A 13,998-nucleotide genomic window follows, 5' to 3' on the forward strand; every position below is an offset into this window, starting at 1 on the left:
GTTCCGGTGTGGCCCCTGCCCCTCTGGCTGTAGGGTGTAGATGAGATGGTCTCTCTGCTGCCTTGTTTGCTCTTTTCCCCTTAGGAGACACAGCTTGAATAGCTGCCTGCCTTGTTTCAGGTGCTCTGTTGTTGGCGTAATCATTAGCCAGATCTGCAGCCTCTGCCACTGTTTTGGGCTTTCTGTCCAGAATCCATACTCTGGCATCAGGACTTCGCGTTTGCATGAACTGCTCCAGGATCATCAAATCCTCCAAAGCCTCATGAGTGAGGACTTTTAGGCCCCCAGTCCATTGCTTAAAAGCAGACCTTAGTTGTGCAACATATTCTGTGCAGCTGTCATCTGCACTTTGGTGAAGACTCCGAAATTTTTTCCTGTAGAATTCCGGAGTGAGGTTAAAACTTTTTAATAAGGCTGTTTTTATGGCCTCATAGTCTTGGTCATCCTCCCCTGGAAGTGAAGCAAATACATCCAGTGCTTTACCCTTCAGGCGAGGAGCTAAATAGCGAACCCATTGCTCTGGGGGCAGCTGATATTGCTTCCATACCTTCTCAAAGCCCCTCAGAAAAACATCCAAGTCAGTGTCTCTTTTCAACATTGGAAAATACTCCAGGTGGGGCCTCTCTGTTGCGGTTTCCCCACGTTCACTGGTTTGGCAAGACAGGCTGGTTCTGTTCCTCTGCATAACCTCCAGCTCATGTCTCCGTTGAGCATCCTTTTCCTCTCTCTCTCTCTCTTTCTGCAGCCTCTCTCTCTTCTTTTCTTTCTCTCGCTGCAGCCTCTCTCTCTCTTTCTCTCTCTCTTTCTGCAGCCTCCCTCTTTCTCTCAGCTGCTTCTTGAAACTTGAGGATCAATTCCATTCTCAGTTTAGGATCAGCATCCCCCAAGTACCTGAGTGCTGTTTGTAGCTCAGACTCCTTTGCACTCTCAGGGGTAACATTAGTAGGTATTATCTCCTGGGTTACCAGTTCCACAGTAACCCTTTCTGTGCCTGTTTCCTGCTCTGCTGGAATGTCATCTGCCTGCTGCAGTTCCTGGACCAACTGCTCCTTTGTTTTGCCAAAAGTTGCAATGGCTCTCTCCTGACAAAGCAGCTCCAGGGATTCTTTTGGCATCTTTCTATATGCTTCCATAATGAGTAGCAACGAACAACAAGAGGGAGGGAAAAAAGAACTGCTTCTTTGCACTGTCTCTGTAATTAGGCACTGAGTTCTGTCTTTGGGAAATTACACAAAAACATGTCATTTATTTTAGTACTATACAAATAGCACTAAAAAACTCTAAATATCCCCGCCGCTGCCAGCCAGTTTGTGGCGAATCAAACCTTCTCAGCGTCACAATAGAGGGGTGTGGGCATGAAGGGGTTAATGGCACACAGCTCTGGTTCCCTTATTCTTGCAACTCTGCAAAAGGACCTTAAAAGGGATACCACATTAGACCCCAAATCTTGTCCACACTGCTCTAATTAACAATTTCCCTGCTGCCACCACCAAAACTTTTAAATTAAAGGGGAGTTTTGGGGAACCCCTAAAAAACTCACACCATTTAACAATTAGGTAACGTGCCTTTAACCTTGTCTCAACAGGAGTGTGAATTTGGATATTAGAGCCCAAAAGACAGAATGAGATTTTCTACGTGTTTAATAACCAAATATCAATACAGGTTACACAGTGCAAAATTATAAAGACATTCAAAATAACATACAATTGCAAAGCTACAGTTCTTTAAAAAGAAAATGGGACATGAAAAGAATTACACACAATATCTAACTTATTACCAAGTTCCTTTAGATATGTGGAGAATACCGGTCCTGATGTTAGTGGTCTGGTCCACAGGGCAGTTCTGCCCACCAAGTCTTTCTGTTACATATTTAAACCAAATTTTCTTTGTCTTGTCAAAGACAACGCCTGGGTTATAATTTACAACGAGTGCAACCAATGCAAACAAGTCTTAGCTCCCACTATCAGTCTCCAAGGGAAGGAGCGTTCTGCATTCCTACATTAAGGAGGGGGGGAAGGAGGGGGGTTTCAGCTTACAGCTTTTCTGAAAGCAGTTTTCACACACAGGAAAAAGCAATTCACATTAACCTTTTCCAGGCTGACAACACAGTACCAGCTCTGCGGGGTAGCCAATCCAGGTATCAACTACTCCAAATGATTGTATCATGACAGTGTTAGTTATGCAAATTGGGGAATGATAAATAAAGGGATTATCTATCTTTTTAAACAATAACGTTTTTGATGATAACTATCCCTTTAATACAACATCTTAAAGGGACAATAAACACTAAATAACTGCTAGAGAGAATGAGGCATTCAAAGAAAAGATTAGTCTGTAAATAACATGTAGATGTATTTTTTTTAAAGTTTAATTTGCTGTTTAAATAGTGACAAAATAAGTGTAAAGTTTTAGTGTCTATAAAACAATGAGAGCTGCCATGTTGTACCTTAGGTTACCTTCTCTGCTGTGGCCAATTAGGGACAGTTATAAATAGGTCACTAGAGTGTGCAGCCAATTGCTGTGTGGAATATAACATTGTTCTGCACTTACATTTCTAACAGGAACTGAAAAGCTCACAATTTTGAAATGGAATTAAAGGAAAAGGGGATAAAATAAATGATAGTATATTGCAGACTTTTCTTTTTATATATATATATATATATATATATATATATATATATATATATATATATATATATATATATATATACATACAATTTATCATTTTATATTACCATCTCAAAGTGTTTAATGTCCCTTTAAGTTTATAGAAAATGTTTAGGAATTTGCATGTTACTTTATCTTTTTGTCTACCACTGACTGCTGCAACATTTTGCATAGCAATGCACTTCAGTCCTCACTGATTTCTAAAGGGTTAAGTAAGGTGTATTTGGACACATAAACTTGAGAGATAAATATAATTTAATTTGCTATAATTTAGAAATATTCATTTTTTTTATTTTTTACTGTATTTGATATTAACCTATTCAGCTCATAAGATATATATATATTCCTTTTACATGTGAGCAATTACTCACTGCTTATTAAACATTTAATCTTGTGCAACTTGAATCAATGTTTAGAAGAATGGAGGGATAACATAAAACTTGAAAAACCTGTGTATTTGTGTCTCCAAAGATTAACCTCAATTTTTTACTGTGCACAGATTAGAAAGCGCGGAGGTCATTCACTTGATAGTGAGGAGGTGACCTAAAATGTGATTGGCCAGCTACTTTTGTCTGCTGGTAGATGCAGAGTTTCCTGTTTTATTATATAGGACTGTGGAATACAGCTGCCCATGTCTGAATGATAAATTTACATTGAAGGGACAGGAAGAAGAGGGTCTATAAAGTATGGGGCAGTTTAAGAATTGCCCATAAAGGTGGAAGGGACAAAAAAAGAAGGGACATAAAAGGTGTCTTGTTAAAGGGACACTAAACCCCCAAAAATTCTTTCATTATTCAGGTAGAGAATACTAATTTAAACAGCATTCCAATTTACTTATATTATCTAATTTGCTGCATTCTTTAGATATCCTTTGTTGAAGAAATAACAATGCACATGGATGAGCCAATCACATGAGCCATCTATGTGCAGCCACCAATCAGCAGCTACTGAGCCTATCTAGATATGCTTTTCAGCAAAGTATATCAAGAGAATGAAGCAAATTAGATAATAGAAGTAAATTAGAAAGTTGTTTAAAATTGCATGCTCTTTCTAAATCATGAAAAAAAAAATGTGGGTTTCATATCCCTTTTAAGATGGTATTTCAAGGATGCATGGTTCCATTTAGAAAAGTACATTAGACTAAACATGCACTACCAAAATGAGAATAATTAACAGACTTAAAAATAAAATTCAGAAACATATAATAAGGGTTGTGGATTCATGGAATAAACTCCTATTTGAGGTGGTAAACACAAAGGCTGTAAAGGAATTAAAAAATGCCTGGGACATGCATAAGGCTATCCTTAGGAAACAGTAACATTTAATATGGGTAGACTTGATGAGCCTTTTTGGTTCTTATCTACCATCACATTTTATGTTTCTATGTTTAATAATAACAAGAACAGCAATGGGGCATTTGGAGGGGTGCTGTCCTAATGGACCAGCCACCACTGATATGTACATATTCTCAGCAGCAGCAATGCGCTACTGGGAGCTAGCTGGCGACTGCTGGGTACACACATTTGTCTCGTTATTGGCTCACCAGATGTGTTTAGCTAGTTCCCAGTAGTGTGTTGCTGCCCTGGAGCTGATTTTAACTATGTGTTTAATCCCTTTGCAGGGCTTAAACACATAGTCATAAGGAAGCAATAGTGCAATAATAATAATCCATTGAAACACACACAGGGGTGATTGTACCTTCCCTGACGGCCAATAGTAAAAAAAACAAGGAGCAAAGACTCTAGTAGCTCATATATAATGTGTGTGTGTGTGTGTGACTGTGTAAATACTGTATATATAAAATAGTATACATTAGTAATATATAATATCCTATATACATGTTTCTTAACCCCTTAATGACCAGCGGCGTACCCTGTCCTGGGCCTCTCTCTGCCGTTATCTTGCTAAAAGTAGTGAGATTGCGCTATTTCTGCATGCCCTACGAGTGGGGCAGTGCAGAAATTGACTTGCAGAGGTAACGATTCAGAGAGGGTGGTTCCGCTCTTTGGTTGTGTGGGAGGGAGCGGGTGGGACCGCTACGATACAGAAAAGAAATGTTTAGAGTGGCAGTGAGTGGGGAGGAGAGAGCGGGAGATCCTATAGTGGAGGTGGGATTAGAGGGTGGGAAATCGATCTGGGAGGGGGAGGGAGGAGGGAGGAGGGTTAATGAGGGGGGGGGTAGCTACACTACAGAAAAAAATGTTTTTTATTATTAAATTTAAAAAAAATGATAGATAACTGGCTAATACCTAAGATGGCGGGAATTAGTTTGAAGGGGGAGGATTAGAGAGCTTTTTGGGAGAGATCAGGGAGGTGGGAAGGTAAGGGGGTAATCCTACACTAAGGAAAATAATATTAATAATAAAAATTAAAAAAAAGGTGTAAAACTGCATACTGGCAGTACTTAAGATGGGGTGACCAGTGGGGGAAGAGAGCTGTTTGGGAGGGATCAAGGGGTGGGAAGTGTCAGATGGGAGGGTAACCTATACACTAAAACTAAAATTAACCTTATAAGCTAACTAATTAACCCCTTCACTTCACTTTACACCTCTATGTGTTTACCCACCGTAAAGGGGTTAAACATAGTTAAAGTATTGCTAGGGACCCGCAGAGTACTGCTAGTCTCAAGGGGAAACTGTCACTTAATCAGCAGTGCAAGTCACATCACCCTGCTGTGCAACTAGCGCTGCTGATTAGCTTAACAGCTCAGGACTAGCAGGGCTCTATGGGGGTTTACGAGGGTTAAACACACAGTAGTGCAGGGTTCCTAGTCTTAAAATTACTTGATCTAACAGATAAGCGCATGTACTTTTCAACTATAATGGCCCTTTAATTATGCACAGTAAAACAATTCACAGTTTATAATTTCTGGTGAAGCAATGGATATTTTTTTGAACACAATGACAGTGACAAGCCCTGTCTTCTACCAAAGCAAGTCGGGATATGCTCCCCTAATTGAGGAAAGTGGTGGATGGATTTTGACTGTTGAAAAACAATCGCAGCAAGTGAGGTGTTAATCTGTTCTAAAAATGTTCAGACCCGGATGATATGTTAATCTATTGGAAAACTGCATAAAAATGTTGTAATAACTATTAGTGTCCTTTTAAATGTCATCATTACAATAGAACAACAGATTAAATTCTTAGAAAACATATAAAGTCACTCTCTAAATTAAAGTAGACGTATCACTGGGTCCATGTTAAAAAAGATGTTTAAGGCCTTTAATCAAGTATTTAAAAGGTGAACATTGTTGTAAATATGACATGCTCTAATTTGTTAGAGCATGTAATTTTAAGAATATCGACCCTGCACTGCTACGTGCTTACCCATGCAAAGCAGTTATTTAAACGCACAGTAGAAGTACCATTTGAGACCTGCAAATTAGAGCATGTGATTTTCTCCCCAATATTGGGCTCTTTAAAGTGAAGGTAAACTCGATCGGTATGGAACATATTCATGTACATAGTATAAAAAATAAACCCCACTTTCATTCATGTTTTTTTTTTAAATTTTGAAATCAAAGTTTTATTACAGATAATAGTTCCGATTTTCACATACCCCTTCTCCTCCTGACGCCGATATACCACTTTTTTCTTTGGGTGACGTTTCCTCATCTACCCAATTGATTTTCTGGCCGTTAGGAGGCCAACTCCCCACACAAAACGCCCCTTTGAGCCACCGCGCATGCGCTTCATTTTTCTTCTGATCCCGATGCATATTCTGATCCCTTGCATAGCATTGCGCATGCGCACCACTCCTGATATCAGTGGCGAGCTTGGAAGCCTACGTAGCGAGCGGGTGGGACCGATCTCTACGTCATAGAATTGATACAGAACAAAAGGATGAGGCAGCTGCTCTGTAAGGAGTGTAAAAATCAAGGGCTATCAAAAAAAAGTTAAAAGAAATAATCCTTTATTAACTCATTAAAATGCAGGCAGTACAGGGCAAACAAACTCCCTGACTAGTTTCGTGCTCTGTTGAGCACTTAATCATAGGGTGGGTTTGTTAGGTGTTCATAGCCCATTTAAAGGCACAGAACACCTGAGTACAATTACATATTAAAAAGCTGCAAAAGATGTTAAAAATACATAGCAAAAATCAGCATTCTGCAAACACTGTATATGGTTTATGTAGGAAGGAACAAATGCATTAATAAACCAATTCCTTGATAAAAAAGTAAATGGACAAGCATCTCAAGTGGGATCCAAGTGAAAGACATTGTGCAATCATTGTTGAAAAACAAACCTTATTAAAGAACAAACAATATTCTCATAAAAATTATGAGCTTACTACACGTATTGAATTTGCTGTAGAACATGTTGGAAAATTACTTACCAACATGACACACAAAAGCCTGACCCAACCTCCGGGACGACCTATTGTCTCGGGGATTGGGTCTTTGCTTGAGCCCACCTCAGAGTGGATAGACTCCATCTTGCAACCCCCGGTGAGGGGCCTTAAAAGTTACCTGCGGGACTCTACACATCTCCTACAATTGTTAAAGAACCTTAAATGGGAAAAGGAGTTTAAGTGGGTAGTGGTGGACGCCACTGCACTTTACTCGAGTATACCCCATCATATGGGGATACGGGCCATTAGGTACTTTTTTGACAAACATACAAGATTCACTGAGGAAGTGAAGCTTGTATTGTGTGAAGTCATTGAGTTTCTATTGAAACATAATTTTTTTATGTGTGACAGGGAATTCCACATACAGGTTTGTGGAACTGCAATGGGGGCTAAATTTGCCCCCTCTTTCGCAAACCTGTATGTGGGTTTGTGGGAAGACCTTTACCTGTACACTGAGGATAATCCTTTTAAAGAAAACATAGTTTTCTATATGCGTTTTATTGACGACTTGATATTCATAGTCAAGGAACCATTTGTGTACAAGGACTTCCTCGATTATGCTTGTCAGAATGAGTTCAATCTAAAGTTTGTGGGGGATGTGTATGAGACAGATGTGAACTTCTTGGATCTTGCTTTACATGGCGATACTGTAACTGGCAGGGTGATTAGTGACACTTACCGTAAATTGACAGCTGGGAATATAATCCTGCATGCTGGATCATGTCACCCACCGCATTTGGTACGGTCTATTCCCAGGGGTCAACTTATGAGACTACAGAGAAACACTAACTCAGATAGTCTTTTTGACAAACAAGCTCAAACCCTTATGGAACGTTTAAAAACTAGGGGCTATGATGAAAACCTCTTGGATCAAGCCTATAATGAGGTGAGACAAAAAACCCAGCAGGAATTGATCAGAGGGACTAGAAAACAAAACATTATAAAACATGATACTGTAGTGTTCTCAACCGAATACTCAAAACAATACTACCAGGTATGTTCTATTTTAAGGAAGAATTTACACTTATTAGAAAATGACGATGTTTTAAGACCAATCATTGGTTCATGCAAATTTGTGCCTAAAAGGGCACCTACACTGTCATCTAAGTTGTCCCCTAGTTTAATCTGTTCCAAAAACTCAGACAGGAGCGATTGGATCAGGAGGAAAGGAACCTATAAATGTGGCCATGGTTCCTGTATAACCTGTGGTTTTGTGCAGGTTGGGAATGGATTCAGAAGTAGCCAGACAGGAGAAGAATTTAAACATAAGTTCTATGCCAATTGTAGAACCACCTTTGTGGTTTATCTCCTGGAATGCAAATATTGCAACCTGCAATACACAGGTCAAACCAGTAGGGAACTGAGGTCCAGAGTCAGGGAACACGTTAGGGACACCAAGGAATATGTAAAAGAATCAGCGATAGCTAGACATTTCAATCTGGTGCACATGACGAATGTCTTTGATATGAGGGTTCAGGTAATAGACCGTGTCATGTTTCCACCTAGGGGTGGTGATAGGAATAAGCTTTTGCTGAAGCAAGAATTATATTGGATATACAATTTGAGAACTATAACCCCCCTAGGTTTAAACCGTGAATGGGATATGAGTTACTTTGTAGAATAATTAATTTGACATATTGTTTTATTATCATGTTGATTAATCTATCTCCTATATGGATTGTTATGTTTATATATATTTTTATCTATCCCCTAAATGGGCTTTATGTATCTATCCCCTATATGGGCTTTTTGTTCAGATTATACATAGGTTTTGTATTTTATGTTTGGTATAGATATATATTCATTAACATGTATCTCTCTCTTCCCTTTAGGGGTTTGAGTGATATGTGTATGTTGATGCATATTGATGTATGTTGATGTATATTAATTAAAAATAAGCATATTATTATATCACCCATGTTCTCTTTGGGGGTAATGATATAGTATATACATTGATATGCATTAATTTAACACAATCACAATAATATCATGTTTTCATGTAATTTTGTGATTTTGTTATCTAATAGGGGGTATTGAAAGATGTATCACTTATCCTATTAGGGATGTGTAAATATTTTCCAACATGTTCTACAGCAAATTCAATATGTGTAGTAAGCTCATCATTTTTATGAGAATATTGTTTGTTCTTTAATAAGGTTTGTTTTTCAACAATGATTGCACAATGTCTTTCACTTGGATCCCACTTGAGAAACTTGTCCATTTACTTGTTTATCAAGGAATTGGTTTATTAATGCATTTGTTCCTTCCTACATAAACCATATACAGTGTTTGCAGAATGCTGATTTTTGCTATGTATTTTTAACATCTTTTGCAGCTTTTTAATATGTAATTGTACTCAGGTGTTCTGTGCCTTTAAATGGGCTATGAACACCTAACAAACTCACCCTATGATTAAGTGCTCAACAGAGCACGAAACTAGTCAGGGAGTTTGTTTGCCCTGTACTGCCTGCATTTTAATGAGTTAATAAAGGATTATTTCTTTTAACTTTTTTTTGATAGCCCTTGATTTTTACACTCCTTACAGAGCAGCTGCCTCATCCTTTTGTTCTGTGTACATTTGCGGCTACACCGGCCGTTTCTGGCAGCTTGCTCCCCTGTAGCCTGTGCATGTTGGTTTGCCCTGCCAACTCCCCGGATCTTACTGCCACTTCCGCGTTTGCAGCGGCCAAACCTTTGGAAAGTCATAGGATTGATATACTAACTAGGAAATTGAAAGGGGCGGAGGAAGGAGCGGTAAGGAGATAAAACCAACAAACAAAATAAAAATATTTAGGAATAATTAAAAAAATGTTTTAACTTAGCGACTTGATTATATAAACTGTATTGAAGCTATCTATTCCACACAGCCCAACTTTACCTTCACTTTAAAGGGACACTGAACCCAAAAAAAAATTATTTTGTGATTCAAATAGAGCATGCAATTTTAAGCAAGTTTCTAATTTACTCCTATTATCAATTTTTCTTCGTTCTCTTGCTTTCTTTATTTGAAAAAGAAGGCATCTAAGCTATTTTTTTTTGGTTCGGACCATGGAAAGCACTTGTTTATTGGTGGGTGAATTTATCCACCAATCAGCAAGAACAACACAGTGTGTTCACCAAAAATGTGCCGGCATCTAAACTTACATTCTTGCATTTCAAATAAAGATACCAAGAGAATGAAGAAAATTTGATAATAGGAGTAAATTAGAAAGTTGCTTAAAATTGCATCCTCTATCTGAATCACTAAAGAAAAAATTTGGGTTCAGTGTCCCTTTAAGGAGCTTTGTGACTTGAACCACTGTCTTTTAACGTGGCTATGTTTTTCTTTCAGTTCTGCATTATAACTATTGATGAGGAAGGGGCATTATCTATTTCTTTCATGTAATTAGCAAGAGTCCATGAGCTAGTGACGTATGGGGATATACATTCCTACCAGGAGGGGCAAAGTTTCCCAAACCTCAAAATGCCTATAAATACACCCCTCACCACACCCACAATTCAGTTTTACAAAGTTTGCCTCCCATGGAGGTGGTGAAGTAAGTTTGTGCTAGATTCTACGTTGATATGCGCTTCGCAGCAGGCTGGAGCCCGGTTTTCCTCTCAGAGTGCAGTGAATGTCAGAGGGATGTGAAGAGAGTATTGCCTATTTGAATTCTATGGTCTTCCTCTAGGGGATCTATTTCATAGGTTCTCTGTTATCGGTCGTAGAGATTCATCTCTTACCTCCCTTTTCAGATCGACGATATACTCTTATATACCATTACCTCTACTGATTCTCGTTTCAGTACTGGTTTGGCTATCTACTATATGTAGATGAGTGTCCTGGGGTAAGTAAGTCTTATTTTTTTGTGACACTCTAAGCTATGGTTGGGCACTTTATATGTAAAGTTCTAAATATATGTGTTTAAACTTATATTTGCCATGATTCAGGATAATCAGTATTCCTTCATTCAGACTGTCAGTTTCATTATTTGGGATAATGCATATAAATAAATATTTTTTTCTTACCTTTTAAAATTTTCAATTGACTTTTTTCCCTGCGGGCTGTTAGGCTCGCGGGGGCAGAAAATGCTTCAATTTATTGCGTTATTCTTGGCGCAAACTTTTTTGGCGCAAAATTTTGTCATTTCCGGCGCCGTAGTTGTCGCCGGAAGTTTGTTCGTTGTTACGTCATTTTTTGACGCATGTGTGTTCAGACGTTTTTTTGCGCCAAAAAATGTGGGCGTCGTTTTCGGCGTCAGAGGATGTGGCGTCATACTTGGCGCCAAAAAATATGGGCGTTGTACTTGGCGCCAATAATGTGGGCGTCATACTTGGCGCCAATAATGTGGGCGTCATACTTGTTCCACTTTTTCTCACATTATTTAAGTCTCACTTTTTTGTTGCTTCTGGTTGCTAGAGGCTTGTTTGTTTTGCATTTTTTCCCATTCCTGAAACTGTCATTTAAGGAATTTGATAATTTTGCTTTATATGTTGTTTTTTTCTATTACATATTGCAAGATTTTCCATACACTGTTCCTGGATCAGAACATGCTGAGGGATTCCTGTTGACTGAGATAAGTCCTACCAAAGCTAAGTTCATTTATTTTAAATGTTATCAATGTTTATCTTTAGCTATGGTTTGTAATAAGTTATCATGATAAACTTTTACATGCAGAATCCATTAGTATTTATGCTTTATATATTGCTATTCTTTTTACATCTTATGTACAAGATATACTTAGAAATTTATAAGAATTTTTTTCTGATTCTATTTTAAAGGCTTTGTCTGAGATCCCGCCTTCTAATAAATTTTTAGGTCTTTTTCAAACTTCTTTTTTAGTTGATGAAGTTTCAAATGACCAACAACATAATGAATTATCCTTCTCTGATGGTGTTTTTTCTCATTCAGAATTTATTCTTCATCAGATATTGACACTAGCAAATCTACTTTTTTATTTTTAATAAAGTACATTTGTTCTTTGTTCAAAAGGTGTTGATTATTTTGGATATTGAAGTAACTAGTTCTTTTGATTTTAAAGACTAGCTAACATTTAAATTCTGCTTATTTATCTTCTGTGGTTTCTTCAGAATTTTTTTTCCACTTCCTGATACTAGGGAATAGAATAGGCAGTTAGTTTTCAGTTTTGAGGAAAGATTCCCCAAGTTAATGGGGCTATCTCTACTCCTGCTAAAATATACTATTATTCTTATAGCAAATAGTATTTATTTTTTTCCTTCAGATGGTCGTATCTTATTTAAGGAAAATTGTTTTCAGGTACTTTTCTTAGACCTGTAATTTATTTGGCTGATGTTGCAATTGCTTCATCTTTTTGGTTGGATACTTTAAGATCAAGTATCGGATTATGATTTGTTTAGCATTGTTAAAAGGACAAAATCTACTACTCATTTGAAGTTCAGACTAAGTGCTATTGCATTGTCTTGTTTTCTTGCATTTGTTGATTGTGCAAGTCCAGTATGTTGACTGGTCCTTTAACTTAATTAACATGCTAATAATTTAATTTGTGTTGTCATTTTATTAAATATTTTCGCAAATGAGGTTTAATCTATGTCTTTAGCTATTTTAGCTAGACTAACTTTGTGATTTCAATCTTGGAATGCTAATTTGATTTCTAAAATCCATATTTCTTTTTTTCCAAGATAATCAATTATTTGGTTCATAATTGGATTCAATTCTTTAACTGTTACTATGGGCTTCAAGATTGAGTTCTAAGACTAAAACTTTAAGCTTATATTAGTTTTCTGTTCTTACTAAGGAATGGAGTCCTGAATTCTTCCCCAAGTAACATGTTTATAATTGAAAGTTTTTTTCTTCATTCAATTAAGCCTTTTAAAAGTCAGCTCCCCAAATTTGCATGTAGGTGCGGTTCTTTTTCCAGCTTGGCTGGTAAGGGGCAGGTTAAGACTTTTTTGAAATTTGTTTAGTTCTATTTGGTCCAAACTTCTTAGACTTTGGGTACAGAATAGGATTCAGAGTAAAACCATCTGTGAGAAGTCTTTTTTCTCTATCGTATTCCAGCTATTTCAGTAAGACTAACACTTTCCTGAAGTGTGTTTCAGACCTATATGTTTTGGGTACTGGTGAAGCGCGGCTGGTCACCCGTTGGGGCTCAGCCGCTGCTCAGACCTGGAGTCTTCTGGGGTATTTATTCCAGTTCCATTTCTAGGAACTGGGTTTTGGGGTTTTATTCAAGACTATTCATTGTTCCAAAGATAGAAAATCTTTTTGAATTGTCATATAAATGTACCATCTTTTAGAATGGTGTTTATATGGTCTTGTCTGCCTTTTTTGGTCAGTGATGGCATTTTTTGTTTACATTAGATGCAATAGATGCATATCTTCATTTTCTGTTTTCATTCAGATTATTTTTATTTTCTGAGATTCTCTTTTTTTGACAAGCATTACCAATTTGTTGCTTTTCCTTCTGGTCTAGCGACAGCTCTAAGAATCTTTTCAAGGTTCTCAGTATTCCTTATTTGGATGGTATTGTGGTACTGGCTCAGTCTTTTCATTCTGTGGAATCTCATACGATTCACTTTGTTGTTTCTTCAAGACATGGTTAGAGGATCTTTTTATCAAAAGCTCATTGATTCCTCACACATGGGTCACCTTTTTTAGGTTTCCAGATAAATTGTGTCAATGTTTTTGTCTCTAAACAGACAAGTGACAAGTTTATTGGGTTCCGTTTGTCGGAACTTTCAGTCTCTATTATTTCCTTCAAGTTGCTATATATGCATGGAAGTTTTAGGTTTCATGGCTGCAGCATTGGATTCGATTCCCTTTGCTCATTTAGGAAACTTTTCCAGTTTCTTATGCTGAATAATGGTGCAGGGATTCTAGGATATCACTTTTTATATCTTTGAATCCTAATGTTTAAATATCTTTGATTCGGTGGTTAAGATCACCATCATTTAGTTCTACAGGTCTCTTCGGTTCTTTCAACCTGGACCAGGATCTCTACAGATGCGAGTCTTTTAGGT

The sequence above is a fragment of the Bombina bombina genome, chromosome 11 (genome assembly GCF_027579735.1).
Source record: "Bombina bombina isolate aBomBom1 chromosome 11, aBomBom1.pri, whole genome shotgun sequence".
Taxonomy (NCBI): Eukaryota; Metazoa; Chordata; class Amphibia; order Anura; family Bombinatoridae; genus Bombina; species Bombina bombina.